Here is a 20,295-nt window from a genome sequence, read left to right as displayed (position 1 = left end):
TATATATATGCACAGATACATACAGTGGCACTGCAGTGGACATGTTAATAATCCTCTTGATTTGTTTTTTTATTTCCATTGAGGAAATGTCTACAGCGTCGACACTGAAGTGTATTTTTCAGCGTGTGTGTTTCTGTGTGTGACGTAAAAAAAAATAAATAAAAAAAAATCCTATTTTCTTTTTCTTTATGAGAAAAACCTGGGCTGTCAAAGGTTTATGGGTTACAGCCGCCAAAGGACCAGGAGAAAAATGGAGGAGGGTGGTTTTGAACATTCATCCAGGAGCCTGTTTCTGTCAGGGCCATGTACATGAAACTCATCATGTTCACCTGCATTATTTGTTGATTTTCATGCATTACAGCCAGACTTATAATTTTCATTTATATTAGAACTGGGCTTCAATGTTGTGGCTTCCTGAAATTATTGGGTGAGTCGTTGAAAAATAATAAAAGTTCAATTTTGAGCTTCACACACTTATTTAAGCACACATTAAAGCTGTGCTCAAGTAAGCTTTTAAATAAGCCACCGGTTGATGTGTCACTATTTCTTCTAGAACACCATGCAGAACCTGTTTCACTTAAGAGAAGGAAAAAGGGAAGAGCAGAGTAAAGGAAAGGATGGAAGAGTAAAGCAAGAGACAAAATGTAAATTAAAGGGGCAGTAGTATGACAAATACTTTGAGCTTTACATCATGTTATGGCATTGTCTCACCAAAAACATAACCAGAGTGTTGCTTCTTTTTCTCTATGCATGTTTGAGAAATCCTTTAATCTTCCGTGGCAACCATTCAGCTGTGCAAAACGCTTGAGTGGACCTAGCTCCGCCTTCGAGGATGAAGCTCCTCCTCAGACCTGCAGCTTCAAATGACTCCCTCACTCAGCTCCTTCAGACTAGCCGTCAGAAAGTAGCAAACATTTGGTGGAACTGCATATCATCTGAGCTCATTATAGGAGCTGCTTCTCAGTGAAAAACATTATTAACGGGTTAATGGAGGAGCCATGTTGTGATGACTTCCTGAAGGTGGAGTTTTTAAAGAGACAGAAGCCCAATTTCAAGGTGTTAAATTATGAAGTCAAATTTCTTTTAAGTCATATTTGATATATACAGCATTTTTACAACAACTGAAGGTAACATAGTTACTTGATTTTGCTAAAAGTTAGCACTCTGTGCCTGGAAAATACATAATACTGCCCCTTTATTTATACTTTAAATGGTCATTAATTTTCTATTAGTCACAGAAGACCTTGTGAAGGGGCCCTTCTAAGGTTGCTGATCTTGTGACTAGTGCAATGCGAGATGTTTCCATTACAGTTTTGCAAAGAAAACCACTTTCAATATGACTGCAAACAAACCACCTCATAATACAAAAAATCTGAGTTTATTAAAAACTGACATGTTTCCATTAAGCTAATTTATTTTCGAAATGTCAAATTGCGCAATATTATGTGGTCAATGGAAATGCAGCTAAAGACTTCATGTTTTTTTGATAGCATCTGAAACATTCAGTGCTGCTCTAAGGTCACAGGAGTGTCACTAATGCAGGTTCACTGGAACGACTGAAGGGGTTCAGCTGAGTGTTTTACATAAAGTCTGCAAGATGTTGAGACGGCACCGAAAGCCCTGATCTCAGCAACTCCTGTCTTTGAACAAGCTGAGCTGTTAGAAACTGGTAGACTTAAACACACACAGCATGTCTCTGCATCAACGGGGTTTTATGGCTAGCAGTGATAATTCAGAGTTAGCCATCTTCCCAGCCTGTTCGTGTTATGTGTGGCATCTGCCCTGCTCCATTTCCCGCCTCCTCCCTCATCTGCTTTCCAACAAACAACATACTTAATATACATAACCAGGAGGATCGACCCAGAAAATCTAATAATAGAGTGGTTTGTGTTTTTAAACAACATAGTGCCTTTTAGTTTTAAATGAATCAAATTTTATTGATGTAAGAACACGAAAACCGATACGTCTAGATTTAATCCCCAAGGCTGCATCTTTTCACAGCTGCTCTGCTGATGCGCTCAGTTTCTGCACGCGCATTTCCATGTTTCGTTGCAAATAGATTCGTCTTAAAATCCCCAGTAAGCAAATAATGTCAAAATGGGAAACAGACCAGTTTTGTTTCTTTCTTAAGGTACTTATTACTGGATGTGCAGGGTATCCAGCGCCTTAACCTTCCCAAATGTTACAGCTTCCTTTCACAGTGAATAAAAAACTTTTCTTTTTTTTCTTTTTTTTTTTTGCATAAAACATGAAAATATTTAGCATTTACAACCTCGGTTCCAATCAAAATTCAGTATCAAGACAAAAAGCTGCGACTATGTGAACAATTTCCAGATGCTGTATTTAAAGATGACCTGTCATGGTTCCTGAACAGATTAGAATAGATCTATGGATGATACAAAATATATTCATCATATTTTTTTTGTTTGTTGCAGAAAATCATTCTTTGATTATGAGATTTTAGTCTACGTTGAGGTCCTGTCAGAATGAGCTGTTTTGGGGTCTCGTGTCACTTTAAATCCAAATAAGCTACTTCTGGCCACGCCCCCCCTAACTCAACATTTACACTTGTGTAATTATACAACCATACATCTCTGAAAAGCAGAAGATTTTGGGGAGACGGAGTGCACAACCAACAAGAATGCAGCAAATGGTTTCTGAATGGTCAACAACAAAACATTTTTCCAGCAGCCATTGTACATCAGTAAAACTGGAGCTTAGTTTGAGTTGCTAGGTAATGGGGTAGGCTTCATTGGGGTTGCTAGGTAATGGGCTAGCAGTGCTTTTTGATTTGTGTCGCTACACTCTAGACATTTTAGAAATGGCTCAGTTTCCAGACACCAAAAAGAAATGAACCTATTCCATAAAACTGGTGTTTTTTTTAAGTGTTTGGGCTGTTTTTAGAAGTAGTTGAGACCCAAACGAAAGTACAACAATGTGCAATATATGAAATGTACAAAGATCTGAGTTAACTGTGTCTTTTACCACATAAAGCCACCACTGAGTGATGAAACACAGAACCTGCTGCTGCGCCGCATCCTGTAGGTCTGGATTGATTTTATAATCTAATTTTGACTTTCCTGAAAACAAAATAAACAAAAATAAAACAATGAATGCAGACCTATCATTATTTATTAATATATTCATCAAGAAAAGATTGGATCATTTCTGCTGCTTCATGTTCTCAAGAAGTGATTTAATATCATCTAATCAGCCTCAATCTGTCTGTCACAGCTGGGTTCAGGCTGAAAGGTTTCCAACACAAAAGTCAACAGTGGGACATTCCGGGGATCTTTGTGTGATTATATCCGCCCCTGTCTGCTGTGATCAATGATCAAAGTCGGATAAATGCTGACAAAACACTGTCCTTATCATCAGCCTCATTGTTGATATTGTCTCTGTGACCTTCATCACTTCTCCGTTTAATCATCATCGTTATTATTTCATCCCGCGCAAAACGTACACACACGTGTCTCCGCCGGTGGCGCCGTTATTCCAATCATCTCCCTGACAAAACGCCGTCTCCGCCGCCCGGAGGCGCGCGCAGCGTCCTGCCCTTGTCCATCAGCACTTAAACACCAAATGGTGTTTGACCGGGATTCAAGGCTTTTCTATTACTGACCCTGCTGCTTGTGTACCAGCGCTTCCTCTGCAGTGTGCGTAATGAGGTGATTTTTATTCGTCCTTCTTGTCCTCCTGCCCTGTCAGGACCATGGATTCAATTTGTGTGTCGAGATAGAAAAGACAGCTGTGTGTGTGTGTGTGTGTGTGTGTGTGTGTGTGTGTGTGTGTTTGTGTGTGTGAATGTAAGCGTGTTTAGAGAAGAGATTCCTCGGACTCTGAGACGGACGGACAGATAAAATGCTGTTGCTGGTGTGTTGAATTTAAAGCCGTTCCCACCGACCATTTAAAGTGTGAAAAGGAGAAGAAAGTTGTTACGGAACAGTGGAAAGAGCTGCGCTGGGGTGTGAACAGATGGGTGTGTGTAGTAACGAGTTAATTTTGGGGATGCGGAGTGGGATTTCATTGATTGTGAGATAGGAGAGACCGTTTTTCTCCATTTTCCTCATCAAGCAAGGCAAAAAACACAAGAAAAAAAAATCCTTTGTACCATTTAATCCACAATGCACATTAATAACTGCAGATTTCCATTGGATATTTCATTTATTATCACATCACCATTACTCTGGTGGATTAGATTGTTCACCGGCACCAACGCCATGCCACAGCAGCCAGTTTCACACATCAGTAACCAACGCGTGTCAGACTGTGGAGGCTCTGTGACTCAGATGATTCGTGGAACGATTTCAAAAAGGAAACGCCACACAAAAAGCAGACTCACAATTTCTCCTGAGATTAGAATTAGCAACTGACATGCAACCAATATTAGTCATGTAATGGAAAAATATGGCTCTTATGAAAGAGTTGCACATATATGACAAACAGAAGAGAAACTACAGGAAGTCCTGAAGTTAGCAGAGCAACAAGGAACACTGGGGAAAAAACCCATCTGACTCTTTGTGCAGAATTCTACAACAGTGTATTAGAGCTATTTGTACACAGAAAAAAAGAGGATCAAAATTCTGGCAAAAACTCAGAAACTCAAATTTTGGACTTTGTGAACTCAGAAACTTCCAAGTTTTTTTTTCTAGAAATATTTTTAAGCAAATTTCTTGAAAACTTCTGAGATAATCCTCAACATTTCTCTGATTTTTCTTGCAAATTTTAAACTTTTCAAATGCAGAAATTTCAAAGTTTTTTTCTAGATAACTCTTTTTCTTTTCTTTCTACCATTGCCCTGATACACAGTCATAGAATTCTGACTTTAATCTCAGAAATATATTTTTTTTCACAGATTTCTGACTCTTCTCTAAGATTCAGCATTGGTTTAATTATATCTGCATCAGACAAATCTAGTACCAAGAAAAGGTCTTCACTGTGAATAAAGTGCAGGTTTACAAATCCTAATAACAAGGAAGACAGTTACGTGATTCTTATTATATTCTAACAACATAATTATCATACACCTAAAAATGTTTGATTATTTATTTGGATGTTGACATGGATTAACCCAGAACTAGTCAGAATTCTGAGTTTGAAGTCAGACACTGTTAGATTAACGAATTTAGAAAGGAAGTAAAAAATTATATAAGAATATATATATAAGAAAATAACACAGACCAAGAAAATAAATGGAAAATGTATTAAGAAGAAGTGACATGTTTTACAATGAGATTTAATCGCGTCATGGTAACAGATCTATTTAGCTCACCGCGTTGCCACATACTGCCATTAATAGCCTTCCCTCTTTTCACAGGATTCAGTTGTTGGGGGTCAGAGAAACAACTTCATACAGAGCGAGACCTACATGGTAGATTTTCACTCCTCCAGGAGTAAATTGCTGTGCACAGTGTCGGCGCAAATGTGCAGTATCACACCATAAATCACAGCAACTCCTGAGTGATCAATCACCACGCTATTATGGCTCACTGTATGTAATGGTGTGTAATGACACAATGGCTGCTGCAGGGCTGATGGCGGATGCTGACTATGCACACTGAGATAATATAAGTTGTGCTGAAAGCAGGTGGAGCAGAGCTGTAGGGGAATGCGCTTAGGGTGGAGCCCGTAAAGCGACGGCAACGTTTCCTCATGTGATCTAATTCAAATTCAAATAAAAAAAAAACTTTAACAGTCTCAGAGCAAAGTTGTTATAGTTAACAAAATGACTAAACTACGATTTTATTAACTGAACTAGAAAAGAATGGCAGTTAATGTGGAGAAACTGTAATTAACTGGAGCTCTATCATAAAGGTAACTCAAACATACTGATATTCTAGATAATTCATATCATTTTGGTTTCGCTCCCGAACGTTTTTCAGTCGACACGACTGTTTAATGGGTTGTTAAGATGCGGAAAAGCAATTTTCAGAACCGTCTTTAAACGCATCATGAGTAAACTCATGTCCCGGTTACACCTGTAAATCTGATCACTGAGGGGAGGCCAGATGTGGGCCGAGCTTCACGGTCTGATTATGTTCAACAATTTACCCAGAACCAAAAATCTGCAGTTTTCTTCCAAACTAAACTCTAACCATGATGAAAAGTTGGTTATTTGCAAACCTGAAACAGGTTTGTTGAGAGAAAAAAGTTTTCTGCTTTACCAGATTTATTTACTGCAGTTGGAATCCTAAAATTGTGTTTCAACATACATGTTGAACTGATGGTAACACAAACACACACAAAAGAAAAAAAAAAACAGAAGAAGGCTTTTGAAACAATCCTCAAACATTCCTGACAGATTCTGCGAGGCCCATTTATCTCAGCAGCGATGCGCTGACAAGAGTGGAGATAGAAGCCGATGCAGAGCAAACTGACAATGAGAAGATGTTCAAAATCAGCTGAAAAACCGACCCCTGTTTGATTTAACCCAGGCGCACATCCGCACCGACACATCCGAGATGCGACGTACACGTGTTTCTGGTAACACGACACACGAGAACAAAACACATCCTCCCACCAGGCAGGGAAATGTCAGTGCAGAAGAACCATTTAGAAAAAGAGAGGAAGCCTAATTTAGAGACTCTTCATCCACTGAGACGTGCAAACAAGGAAACAGATGAGCAAATAATATCGACAAGATGATAAACAGATAAACGACGACTGTGGCTCAAACAGTCAGATTTTAAGAGCAAACATGTTTTACAACCAGTAAGTCTGAATCTTGTTTATTTTTTTCCAGACATCTGAACTCCAAATGTGAAATTGACAGGAAATGCCGTCTCTAACAGATGTCAGATGTTGCCTGGAATTATGCAAAATGGTGAAAAGCTGCTGCATCATTTTCATCCTGCAAATAACACCTTATTGTATGGAGAGCCCACAAATCCACAACAATTTGGCCTCCACAGAAGGAGCACAAAAAAAAACTGTGAAGACACTGCTCTGGTAGTCAGCAAGGGAAAATAGTTTTTTAAGGACGTTTTTTTTTTTTTTCTTTTTAGAACCACAGAGTTACGTGACAGCTGGAAAAACAGACATCACTTTGTTATTTGGTAAAATAATGTTATGAATGGTAAGTTTAGTTAGCATTCACAGATAAAGGTTTTCCTGTTACAGTAAGATATTTCTCCTGCATTAGCACATTAAACAGCATACAGGAGGATGATTGACAGCAATAAGCCCCTCCTCCTGGCTCTGATTGGTTGTTTTTGGTCAGAGCGATACATTTCTTCATACGGCAATAGAAGCTCAGCGAGAAGGTGGAGGAGATCCGTCTTTTCACTGATTATCTGTCTCACATTAAACCGTCACAACATGGTAACAGTTTTATCAAATATGTAAAATTAAAAAGTATTTTTTAAAACTTATGTGCTGATCCTCTCTACTACACCTCCACCGTTTTAGAGATTTTTTCAGAAACGGCTAAAAGGGAGCAACAGTTATTAACCGATTACATGCAAACGCAATGCCTGCCAAAACAATACTGTTAATACTAATTTGTTAAAATGTGTTGCTATGAATATGACATTTCAAATAAACAGAGATCCTCCAGTCCCGCTGCTTTGGCTGCTCCACTCAGCAGCCTCTGATTTTATGGATGCATCTCATGTTGCATGGAGACATTAAAGGACCAGGAGGCCTCCTAATGCATCCAAATGGTGCTGAATGAGCCCCTCTAATATGACCGCATTAGGAATGCGTTCAACAGATCAGAGATGAGGCAGAGACTGTGAGCAGCTTGTCCTGGCAAAGACAACAGCAACAGTGCAAAATGATGTTGGTCCAATGTTTTGTCCGAATAAAATTAGAATCATGACACTTGCCAATGTCGCTCACACCATTTATTTATTTTAATTTTTTTATGGTACAGTAAAACTGTTTTTTCTGCTCCTTTATACTTTTATTCGTGTTTTACTTTTTAGCACCTATTGTTTTTAAGTATGTGGTATCTAATCATGCAATAAAGAGCACTTCTAATTAATAGTTATCTTATAGCTATTCTTCAAGAGGACAGTTGTCTTTTTTTTCTTTCATTTGATTTACATTTTTTTGTAAGTTTGTACGTTTCCTAGGTTCCCATCTTGAATCTGATTGAGAATCTTTGGAGGGAGTCAAACATTAGAGACAATTTTGGAAACATCCAAAAAGTTAGTAGGAAACTTTAAGAAGGTTTTGATTGCTGTATAGATAATCCTTTTGTTCCCCCACTGGTTATCAAGAAAGGTAAACATAATTTTTTATGTGTTTAATATATTAAAATGTACATGAAAGCAGCTAAGTTATATTTTAAAACTTGATACAAATTTTGTTTATTAACTTATGAGAATCCTGTCTCATTTCCAGTCAGAAACAAACTTCTTGGTTGAATGAAAACAATTTGAAATCTAAGAAAAATATATATTTTGGGGCTTGTGAATATGTAGGACTGCTTTTCGTTCAGAGGAGATGGGAAGGCCTGGATTACTTTATGCTCCAGATAAGCTGGAGAAACCTGGAGTCACATCACTTCGTTCTCTGGGTGGAATTTTAGCAGTTTTAAGACCATCGTTTTAAAACCTCGGCTTACCTTGATTCTGGTAACCAGTCCCTGCCAAGAAATTACAGCTTGAATGCAGCTAGATGTAAAAGTAGCCAGAATTGTGATGAAAAAAATGTACCCAAGTAAATCTGTGATTCAGCACTGTGTGACATCCTACTGGTTCACGTTGCAGCGTGATCCACAAATAAACTGACAACAAAATTATGCCGAGGCTTGTTCCACCGGAATCTGAGTCGCTCGAAAAAGATTCAGCACGAAAAAAAAGTGCCCTATATACAAATTCAGCACATATTGTGCCTGTGATGATAAAAATCTTTTATTTTTCTTATCTCGCTCACATCCTCCTCTTATCCTTTCTCTCCTGCCTGTTACTTTATGCTCTGATTTCTTGGATTTTCTTAACAGGATGTAATAATGCATAAATCAAAAGATGCTAACTCTGACCTGCTGCTTTGTGCATACGCAATCTTTTTTGGGGGGCGTGGGGGGGAATGTAAGGTTTTAACTGTAAAGAATGTAATACAAGCCAAGAAGATGTGAATTAAAACTTTCTGTGTCTTTATTAAAATTTCAGTTTTAAGGTGAATAAATTTTGTGAAGCTTAGAAAAAGCTTGATAAAAAAGCTGGGTCACCCAGATGGAGACACACATCAAGACAAAACCAGGCACAACTCTCCCTGGGGACGTTTTGAATTATTACAGATTCTGAAAGTGTGGATTCTAAGCTTTCTAATGACATGAAAGGCGTAGAAATATAAAACAGTGCAGAAGATATGGCTATTTGAAAGTTGACACTCAAGATCAGGGAGAAAACAACAAAGTTTCTAAAGAACTTTAGGTGTTAGGTTATAGATGCAGTTAGTCAGCTCGGTGCGCACCCTTGCTAATCCACCTGGACTGTCATGGCACATTACAGCCGGGCCAGGCAGGCACATATCTGCGTGCCGGCAGCATGCTACGTATTGTAATCATGTTCTAAAAGCAATACAAGTTCTGAAATGTTCCCCATCAGAAACTAGAAAGTTTTTCATGCAGACATTGATGTCTCCTGTCATATAAGTAGTTCTGACGCATTTCCTTTTCAGTGACGTCTCAGCAAGAAATAGAAGCTTGTTTAAAGTAAATAATTCCTTAATATGAAGTTAATGAAAAACTTCTAGTTCCACTGGCAGATTAGTTCACTTATAACATTGGAAAATGTCTTTTTATAACTGAAGTAATCTGCCAAGTGAAACTAAAACTTTTTCATCAATATTAAGGAATTACTGACTTTAAAGAAGCTCATATTTCTTGTTAAAAAGGTGTTTAAAAAATTCACTATTTTCTCATAAATTTATTGTTTTTACTTTTTTTCCCTCCATTTCTGCTCTGATGATTTGTTCTTCTGTCTGTGTTCGGTCAGCACAGTCACACCCCTGAACTCACAGCTACACTGAAATCACCTCAGTTTGATTACTGAAGATTTGAATGGGCCTAGTTATTGGCATGATGAGCTTGCTTCAGGATTCGAATCACACAGCAAACAGCTAACCGTACGCAGCAGCAGAGACGACCTAAAAGAACTGCCCACTAGTCACCAGAATCCCTGACTGGACGTCCTGCCTGCCCTCGTGGTAAATCAAGTAGCAAACACCCAATCATTACAGCTTAAGCAGACATGCACGGCGTGATGCATCCACTCAGAGTCTGACTTCACCTAGTGCTGATTTAGCAGCACATACCATCTGTCTGGAATGATTAACCTTTCTATCAATCACCTCTCTCGCCGTTCTCCAGACACACATCTCCACAGCAGACTCTCTCCTCTCCTCTCACATGCACCAAGCGGGACCCTCCACACGGTAAATCAGACATAAAATTAGAAAGGAAGGTTTTATCCTCACAGGGTTCATGAAAGAAGATCAGGATATTTTCCAAGAACCTGCAGATGAACCTTTTTATGAAACGCGTCCTGCAGCATTAATGCAGAGTAATTGGATTTTACTCTAAGGTTCCGATTCACCAAAGTGTTGCGTGTCTTGGAGGCAAACCAGTGATGGCCCATTCATATCAGGCGTTTGTTTTATTTATCCTAGGAAGGCGTATTGCAGATACTGCACTGGGAATGTTTTGGTCAGATTTATTCATTTGAATATCTACCCACATAACGTCCACCAGGCTCCTGCTTTCAGCTTCACATCAGCCCTCAGATTTATTAACGGATTTAGCCTTCAGTAACGATTAGGTCATTGTAGTGGAAGATTTTATCGTTCATGCTGACGTTCAGGACTGGTCCCTGTCCCTGATTTTGATGCAGATACTTCATGGCTGAACTCTGATGCTCTGGTCCACAGGACTCTTTATCACATCCACATGCGCTGCAAGTCACAGTTTGCATTGCTTTTTTCCATGACCGCCGTTGCTGTTCCCTGCTATTTTTTGCTGCGGTGGCTCCGTTGTGGGACCGTACCACAAGGAATAACCTGACTGTAAAACATTACTGAGCCTTGGGCAAACTTCACCCTTCAGCAGGTTCTGTGGTGGTTCTCTCACTGGGAATCCTTCCTCACTGAAGGTTCTGCTGAGTAAATTCACGTCTCTCTGGATTTCACACTGTGGGGCGACTGTGCTTTCAAATCCATCAACCCGATAATACTTCTTCTTTTTTCTTTTTTTTTTTTTTTAATGATTAAAGTAGATGTGGAAATATGTAATATTTATTTCAGGTTATGTAACAATTCAAAGAAATCCACCCACTCATTCAGTCTCCTTTGGTGAGCGCCGCAGTTTTCCTCTTTGATTCAGGCTCAGATTAATAAAAGCTCCTGAAGGTCTTTCTGTGCATACCATATGTTTACTGTTTGTGCACTTTCTGCTGACACACCACAACCACAGAGGAATACTAATGTTTTAATGTGTGTGTAAGACGGGGGAGGGGTGTGTGTGTGTGTGTGTGTGTGTGTGTGTGTGTGTGTGTCAGAGAGAGAGAGAGAATGTCCTGTTATGTCATTGAAACTCAGTGCCCTGCAGGGGATTTTCAGCTGTGATTTCACAAAACAAACTAAAGCCACACTAGTAGAGCTGCGAGAAACATGAGCCGATATCTGAACCAATCAAAGTGTGATTGTGAAGAATGCTGCCAGAATTTATTTAATCTCAGAGATTAGGGATGTTTGATCACACCGTTAGAAGAAATCCTCAGCAGGATTGTGAATAAAATCCACAAACATTTTGCCAGCTACATGACAAAACAAACAAACAAAGAAAAAGAGTTAGAACATTAGAGAAGAACTGGAGCCAAATGGGACCGGATCAGTTTTAACGTTTGATGTCTTATTTGTGGTAAAAACATTTATGTTTTTATCCAGCTCAACATAGAGCTGCAGATAGATTTCTCCAGATGATGCAGCTGAGATTTAAAAGCTCAGATTCTTCTTTTCAGATGGTTCAGATGTCTAAAAGGAGATCTGTGTTGTTTCATGTAATGATGTACAAAGACTCAATGTTGGGACAGTGATGATGACTCCTGATGCTTCCTTTGTAACTGAAGGTGTATTGATAGACTGGGAGAAGCTGACATACTGATGCCTCTCAGTTAAGTCAAATATCATCAGAAAATGCAGAAGTGCAATATAAAAAGTGAAACATCTAAATTACAGAGCTTCATTAGACACAAAGTGATACATTTCATGTTTTTTGTGTGTTAGTGTTGATTATTAGGCCTAATGTGAACCCAGAAGGTGGACAATTTGAATGTTAAATACAACAAGGAAAAATATTTTGATGCCTACATGTCATGTTATGGCCATGCTACAGCCCAGCGTTTTTCAAAGGTTTAGCCGCGGCCCCCTGCGAGGCCACCAGGGGGAGCTACAGAGGCCTCTGAGAACTCGAGGGAAAAGGAGGGAAAAAAAATACAAAAATGTATCAAAATTGAATATATATTTCAATCATTATTAAAAAATATAAGTGAAAACAATTTACTGAAACGTTATTTGCAGTCCTCATCCTTGACAGTCAAATTCATCAAGCTGTTTTGCTCTACTAGCTAGCATAGCATGGCTAAGTAAAATCAAAAGGGCATGAGGCAGCAACTATGCTACATGAATGTAATAATTATTGAGAACGGAGAATAAAAGTAAAAAAAAAAAAAAAACATTCTAAAGGTTAATGTTTTTTTACATAATCTGTTTCAATGACTGCGGCTTTGCAAAGGGGCCCCAGGGCCCGTAGTTTGTGATGTGGAAACGTTTGGGAAGCCCTGCTGCAACCTGTAATGGGGGAAGACTCCTGAGTTGAACAGTTCTCCAGCAAAGAGCCGCTGGCAGCCTGACAAGGAGGGTGAGTCACAAAAAGTTGCTGCAAAACAAACTGGCTGTTCAGAATGCTCTGTGCATGAATGATGAAAAATTTAGTGGAAGGAGTAAATGTGGGAGAAAAACATGTAAAAGCATCAGGGATAACCACTGCCTGGATGGGACTGTGGGAAAAAGGTTCACTCAAAAAAAAATCTCTGGAGGAAAGTTCAAGTTACTATTAAAGAAACCTGATCACCTCCGTGATGCGCTGCACTGATCCAGTAATACAAGCACAAAGGTTCTGTACCAAATACTGAGAGCATCTTCTGCATAGGACATGGATGCACCTAACGGCATCTTATTCTCTCAACCCATTAACTGACTTACAACTAATACTTCTAATAAATGTTTCCTATATCTTCTCCATACTCTCACCTGTTTTGATCTATGTTGAGTTTCACTCACTTCAGACTAACAGCACACTAGTGCTTCGTTCTTCTCATCCAATAATCTGACTCTGAACAGGAATAATAGTAATATTATAACCAAACTCTATTACTTACTGAATATATTATTCTATCAAAATGAATGAAACTTTACACAGGATTAAAGATCAAAACTCCTGGAACATATATTAAAACACATGATAAAATTGACGGAAATCCAACAATGTTTCAGTCTTTTGTTTTCTCAAAACTAGGCACAGGCGAAAAAATGACATCACAATATATTTTTTAAAAATACCTCAATAACTCTGTAACAAAGAATACTCCACATTTTCTGCTCTTTGTTTTTTAAATATGTCACTTCAAAACAGAGTTCTTGTCTTTCCCCCCCATTCTTCTTTATGAACAGTGACTAGAATAAAAAAATATATTCATTCAAAATCACACAATATATTCAGGGCATCAAAGAATCTGAAAATTCCCTCACCGGAAACATGAGTCAAGTCTCATTCTGTTAGCTGAGTTAGCTTATAGTACTCAATCTATCAATCATTAAACACAAACTCACTGCTACTGAAATAATTACAAAAGTTTCAAACCAAACTGTAGAGTTGATATCTATAGACAGACTGTGGAGTTAAAAGTCTAAAATATCAGCATATCACATATCATTCAGCTCCATAGTTTTTACTTTTAAAGAAAAATAAACAAATATTCAACAGACAAATTGCCTGGGTTGAAATGGTGTGAATACAGGTGCAAAGCTGAAATAGGAAGAGATCAAAATGGAAAGGCTTGGGGAAGGAAGACTGCCAAACCATTTTTCTGTCTAACAGCTAACAGTTCAGTTAGGACATAATCGACAGATAAATTTGTGATAAATCATCAAAGGCACCATTTGGTTCTTCATAAGTGACTTCAGAACAAAGCCTTTGGATCAATCTATCAGGAATATTTCAAAACCATCAGAAGGGACTGACAGAGAAACTGCTTCTGCTCCGATAACTGGGATAAATCTGTTCAGATAAAATCTACCACTCAGAAATCAGCTGTAAAGTTTTTCTATTCTTTCCAGTTTGTAACTTAAAGGGGTAGTGTTATGTAAAGTTGACTCTTTTTTAAGCTTTACATTATGTTATAATGTTATCCCCTGATGTAAAACATGACTGGAGTGTTGCCTTGATTCTTCCATCAATATTTGAGAAATCCTTAAAATTTTCCATAACAACCGTTAAGCTGTGCAAAACGCCTGGGTGGACCTAGTGCCTCCTTCAAGGATGAAGCTTCTTCTTGGAGCTGCAGTTTCCAAACTTTCGCTTCACTCAGCTCCTTCAGACTAGCCAGCAGCAATTAGCAAACACCTGGTGGATCTGAGCATCTGCTGAGCTCATTATAGGAGCTACTGCTCAGTGAAACGCTGGTAAAAACGTTGTTAAAGGGTTAATAGAGGAGCCATGTTGTGATGACTTCATGACAGCAGAGTTTCAGAAAGAGCAAGACTTCCTTAAAGAGACAGAGGTCCAATTTCAAGGTGTTAATTTACAAAGTCAAATTTATTTTAAGTCATATTTGACATATGCAGCATTTTTATAACTGCTGAAGTTAACATGGTTACTTGATTATGCTATAAAATGACACTATGTGCCTGAAAAATACACAATACTGCCCCTTTAAGTCTGCTGGAATCAGTGTGGATCAGCTGTAATCCCTGTAGGCTTGTTGTAAAACTCATTATGTTATGCAACAGGAGACGTATATTATAGGATAAAAACAAAGTTTGCACCTTGTTGCCATCATTAAACTCAACGTAACCATCACAGAAGCAAAGAGGGGGGTAATATGGATTTCCCTAAGAGCCTGATGCATATCACAGACGAAGATCTAATAAAAGACAACAATCAACAAACACTTATTGCAGACTTTCAAGTCTAATGAGTTGTATATCTATGAATTATTGTGAGGTCCTTCTTTTTATCTGTTGCTTCTCATCCTGATGGTGCTTTGGTCATATTTTACAGTTGGCTGCAAGCATCCAGACAGGAAGGAAACAAACAGCTTGTGGTGTCTGAGTGATGCTTCCTCAGCTGCTGCGAGCCGTGTGCATTGTGTGAGAGTCTGAGCGTTTGTCTCTGAGAGCCAGAGAGAGACAGAGAGAGAGAGATGAGAGAGGCCTTTTCCTCTGAGTTATGGTACTTAGCCTCTGTAATTTGTTGGGTAAAGTTCTGCAGTCAAACTCTTGCAAAAAGTTTTTAGACAGACCCATGACACGGTCTAGCTAGCAGAGAACATAAGCTCCACTTTCTATCACTCAGAATCCCTCTATTTATTTAGTTTTTTGCACTCGTGTCCTTGGTTGGTGGGGAAGTCGTGCATTTTACTGAATGTTTCAAGAATGGATTCCTGCATCAAAGCTGCTGCTTTGATATGATCTTTTCTTAATTTGGCAGGATTTTAAAGGTATTGTTTTATGTAAAATGCTTCAGAAATGATGCAGAAAGAAACACAATTAGGTAATGTAGGTCACATAAAAGCTGGAGTATGTAACTTTTATAATAAAAAATGTTTAACATATTTGTTGAAATTGTCACTGTCATGACATTATGAGACAGACAATCTGTTTAAAAAATTAAGCTTTTCTGCCTTCTCCCAGTGCTAACTAGAAACAACCAATCAGAGCCAGGAGGCGGGTCTTAGCGCTTTCTGCTACGATGCAGCTAGCATAGCATGCTGTCAATGCTCAGGTTAGTTGGTATGGCCACCAATGATGTCAGATAAAGTTGTTTCTCCGCCATTAGCGCATTTAGCAGCATTGATTGACAATAATGGCAACTTCCTGCTGGTGGATATTATTGGTTTGAGTCACATGATCTCAATTCTTTACAGCAAATTGTGAATAGATTGTAGACAGTTTTTCTCAGCTATGAACTGACACATGGGTGATGCAAAGTGTCCAGTCCAAGATGTCCAACTTGCACCCAAAAAACTCAGTTATGAAATGACCAAAATTATAGAATAAGAACATGTCAAAATGACCAGAACCCAATGTGGACTTTTAGCTTCTTTCTTTCAGGTTGAAAACAAATCCCTTTTCTTAAATGTTAACACAATTTAATACCTTGAGATTGGACTTCTGTCTCTTTAAGAAGACTTCTGTCTCTTTGTGAATCTCCTCCTTCAGCACAATGCTCCTCCATTTAAGTCTGGTCCAGTTGAAACTCTACCAGAGGAATCCTTGTCAATGGGAGAAAGCCAAGACTGAGCTGTGAGGAGTAATAAGAAAAAGAATGGAATTGCATAGGAAGGAGATGGCCTAGTTACGTAAGCATGTTATTCAAGTAAAAATAAAAAGGTTTGTTGTAATAAAACTACTACCCAAAATGTGTTTTTTTTTTAGTTACTACCAATATCTGGTTACACATAGAAAAGCTTCAACAAATTTCTAATTAAATTTATCGGCTTGATAGAAAGTCAGATTTCTCAAACAATTAAATCACATTAATAAAATTTACAAAATGATCACTCAACACTGTATTCCTAAAAAAAACTATTTCTAAATAAAACACACAGAAAGCCCAAATAATATTAAAAATCTAAACATTTTTGCTTCCCAATATTTGTTTACTGTTCAATTAGAACATTTGTTTTTTAAATCAACATTTCTATTATATTGCATACACTGGAAAAGCACAAAATCTTACCAAGTATTTTTGGTCTAGTTCTGCAAAAATAGGAGTTTGTTTTAAGTAAATAAATCCTTAATATTCATGAAAAAGTACAAGTTCCCTTGGCAGATTATCTGACTTTTAACAACACAAAAATGTCTTGTACTAAGAAAGATAATCTGCCAATGGAACAAGTACTTCTCCAATTTTAAGAAATTAACTTCAAACAAGCTCCCTATTCTTGTTGAAAAGTTCCTTCTAAGTTAAGTTTGTCTTATTTCAAGTGCGCTAAGATATCTGTTCTAGAATCTAGGCCCAAACTCTTCGTGCTTAGTGTTTTGCGGTGCCATACTCCTGCGTATTAAATAAATTATTGCTCAAACTCAACATCCCAAACAATCATCCAAACCACAATGTTCAACTAAAAGCACCAGAGGAAGTTGAATGAATCAGAACATGATGTTCCACCATGTCAGGAGGTGACTGGGGGACGTCTGTGGCACTGATTTCTGCATCTTCTGCGTTTTTACGAGTTTGCAGAGTTTCTCCACCAATCCATTCTGTCCGATATCATTCCACTGAAAGCCTCAGAAAAAAACTCACCCACACATTTAAAAAAATGTCCCTTGTATTCATCCTCACCGGCTGTGTTCAGTCAGGGATGCGTCTTCTGGATTGCTCTCCTCTCCTCTCCTCTGGAAGGTTTGCCCTTCTTATCGGCTGTTCGTTATTCTGGTGGCGTTGCCAGGAGCGATCTGTGCAGAGGAGTGTGGGAGTCGGTTGGCTCCACACAGCCTTGAAGCTTGATTTACAAATTTCACGCTCGCCTGGAAAGAAATATTGTGCGTTATTCCATTTTAATTGCTAACAGTTTAACATTACTGGTCACTAGAAGCACTCCCCCAGTCTATGAAAAATAAATCTTTATGAATACAAAGCTCCTCTGCAGACCTCATATAGAGACGCCTCACTGAGGCCATGGGCAAATAATCATAAAATCATACAGATTTTCTGGACTAAAGCTAACGACAACAACAGAAACTGAAACTGAAAACACATTTTTGTTAACTGAAATAAATAAAAACGGTAATTAATGGGGGAAAACTATAACTATCTGGAATTGTAGTGTGCGTTTGTAACCATAACTAAAACATTCTTAAATTATAGAAATAAATATCCTTCATTTTCACGTTTATTAAATAATTTTCACCACACAAGCAGCTTATGTCAACTGTCTGCAAATTAGGCTGACAGCTGACGTAATTTCCTCCTCATGGCGGCTCCACAACATGGCGACAGCAAAAGTTGGGAGAAAACAAAGTCAGTTTTTGTTTTTGTTCAACATTTTTTGAAACTGGAGCCTTCTGCATCGATGTAAACAATCAATGTTTACATAGTCATAATATGATACGTTGACCTTTTTGAATTCTGCACCTAAAAATTATGAAAAAACTAAAACTAAGCAATATTTAACTGATAATAATTAATAAAAACTAGCATACACTCTTATAAACTCATTAAAACTAACTACATTAGACAAACAAAAAGTCACAAAGAAACATATCAGACTACAATAAAAGTAGTCTGGTAGTCTGGTGAACTATTATATTTTGGGGTGAAATCAATTGCACCCACAAAAAGTCAGCTTCAAAACCATCTGAAGCACATTTTTACAGTAAGAAGCAGATTATCTGCTACTTCTGTTGCTGTACTTTCTAATCAGAACAATGACATACAGAAATTGAACCAAGTTCATCAGAACCATGAAGATAAAGCGCTGGTTCAAACTCATAGCTTGGTTTGAAACAGAAATCCGTCTACTGAAAAATGTGACTCATTCCAGCAGAAAGCCGACAAAGGACAGGTTACATTCCTAAGGACTAAAGGTTTCAGCTTTGAATGGGCTTCTGAGCAAGAACTTTACACGTTGTTCGACAAGCCACACATGTAATAAAAATCACCATCTGCACATAGAATCAAAACAACACCAATGGCAACTAAGGCTGCATCACTAATGTGAGCAAAACTTTGTTGATATTCCAATAATATCAATTTTGCAATTGCCCTCTTCTCATTAAATAAGAAACCAAATTAAAGTCACACATGAATAAGTTTATTCTTGTGATGAGTCATTAAAAACCATGCCGTGTCATCATCCTCCAACTACTTCCTGTCGTCGTCGTTTTCATAGTTTCTGCCGGTGGCAACATCTGGTTGTTGATCCTGTGACTCGTGTGATGCGACAAAAGTGATTCCATTGCCTGTTTGCGAAATAAACCAATTTCGAAACTGGCTAGTTTCCATTAAGCAAAATTACTTTTAAAATGTCAAATTGCACTATTCTATGGTCGATGGAAACGCAGCTAATCTTGAACATGGGCAGCCATTCTAGGGACATTTGGCTTTCTGAATCTGGGCAGCTCTGCAGCATTTTTTGCACTTTCAGGATGCAGTTAAATGCATCTGGTGAAGAAAATTTAAATCATGCTAAAGATCATGGGTCAAAAAATGCCTGGCAGTAGATATAACCTCTCTGGTTTGGATGCAGCAGCTTTAAAACAAAATGAGTATTTGAGGCTGAAGTATGTGCTCAAACATCCTGTCAGGACAGAAACCATCCATAAAGAGGAAGACTTAACCTGCTCCTTTTCTGGATGGCAGTTTTTCTACCTCAGCAGGTGTGTGTGTTTCTGTGTTTCCTCTCGGTCAGGCGGGTGGAGCTACACCTTTTTTTTTTAAACGGATGGCGTTTCTCGGTGGAGATCCATTAGCTTTGCATGTGTACAGTGTGGGAGCCTGACAAATCCTTTTACATCAGGGACAGTACATGTGTGTGCGTGTCTGTACGTGTGTCTTAGCATTTCTCACCTTATAAGGCCCATTTTTCCAACAAATGCTACATTGTGAGGCCCAAAGCCCAGGGATCAAGGTAAGTGTCAGGGTTAGGCAGTAGAAATGAATGAAAAATGAATGGAAGGCTAAGCAAAGTCCCTGTGAAGATAGAAAAACATGTGTGTGTATGTGTGTGTGTGTGTGTGTGTATATTTGGATCACACATAGCTTTCAGACATGTTTATCTTCAACATTAGTGTGTGTCCGTGTGTGTATTTCAAAGTGTGAAATCCCATTATGTGTGCTAAAACTCTGTTTGGCCTAATGCTTGCACACACACACACACACACACACGCACGCACGCACGCACACACACACACACACACACACACACACACACACACACACACACACACACACCCCTACACACACACACACACACATATGTGTGTATGCATGTTTGAATGTGTAGCAGCTTTTGGAAGAATGTTATGTGAGGTGATGGTGTGATTATTATTTTAATTTTTTCAAACCAT

At 38.4% G+C, this 20,295-nt stretch overlaps 1 protein-coding gene and 1 long non-coding RNA gene across 2 annotated transcripts in view; one reads left to right on the top strand and one right to left on the bottom strand.

The window, feature by feature from the left end:
• LOC106948705 (protein ELFN1-like) overlaps positions 1-20,295 on the top strand; it is a 146,407-nt gene that overhangs the window by 104,764 nt on the left and 21,348 nt on the right. The window lies entirely within an intron of this gene.
• On the bottom strand, positions 14,889-19,060 carry LOC106948706 (uncharacterized). Its single transcript, XR_001425229.1, has 3 exons — positions 17,570-19,060; positions 16,381-16,525; positions 14,889-15,394 (listed from the first exon to the last, which is right to left on the bottom strand). It is a non-coding gene; the product is annotated as an uncharacterized LOC106948706 (long non-coding RNA).

The sequence above is a fragment of the Poecilia latipinna genome, unplaced genomic scaffold, assembly GCF_001443285.1.
Source record: "Poecilia latipinna isolate Pla-1442-1.1 unplaced genomic scaffold, P_latipinna-1.0 Scaffold303, whole genome shotgun sequence".
In the NCBI taxonomy this organism is placed as follows: domain Eukaryota; kingdom Metazoa; phylum Chordata; class Actinopteri; order Cyprinodontiformes; family Poeciliidae; genus Poecilia; species Poecilia latipinna.
This window is presented reverse-complemented; position numbering and strand designations above follow the sequence as displayed.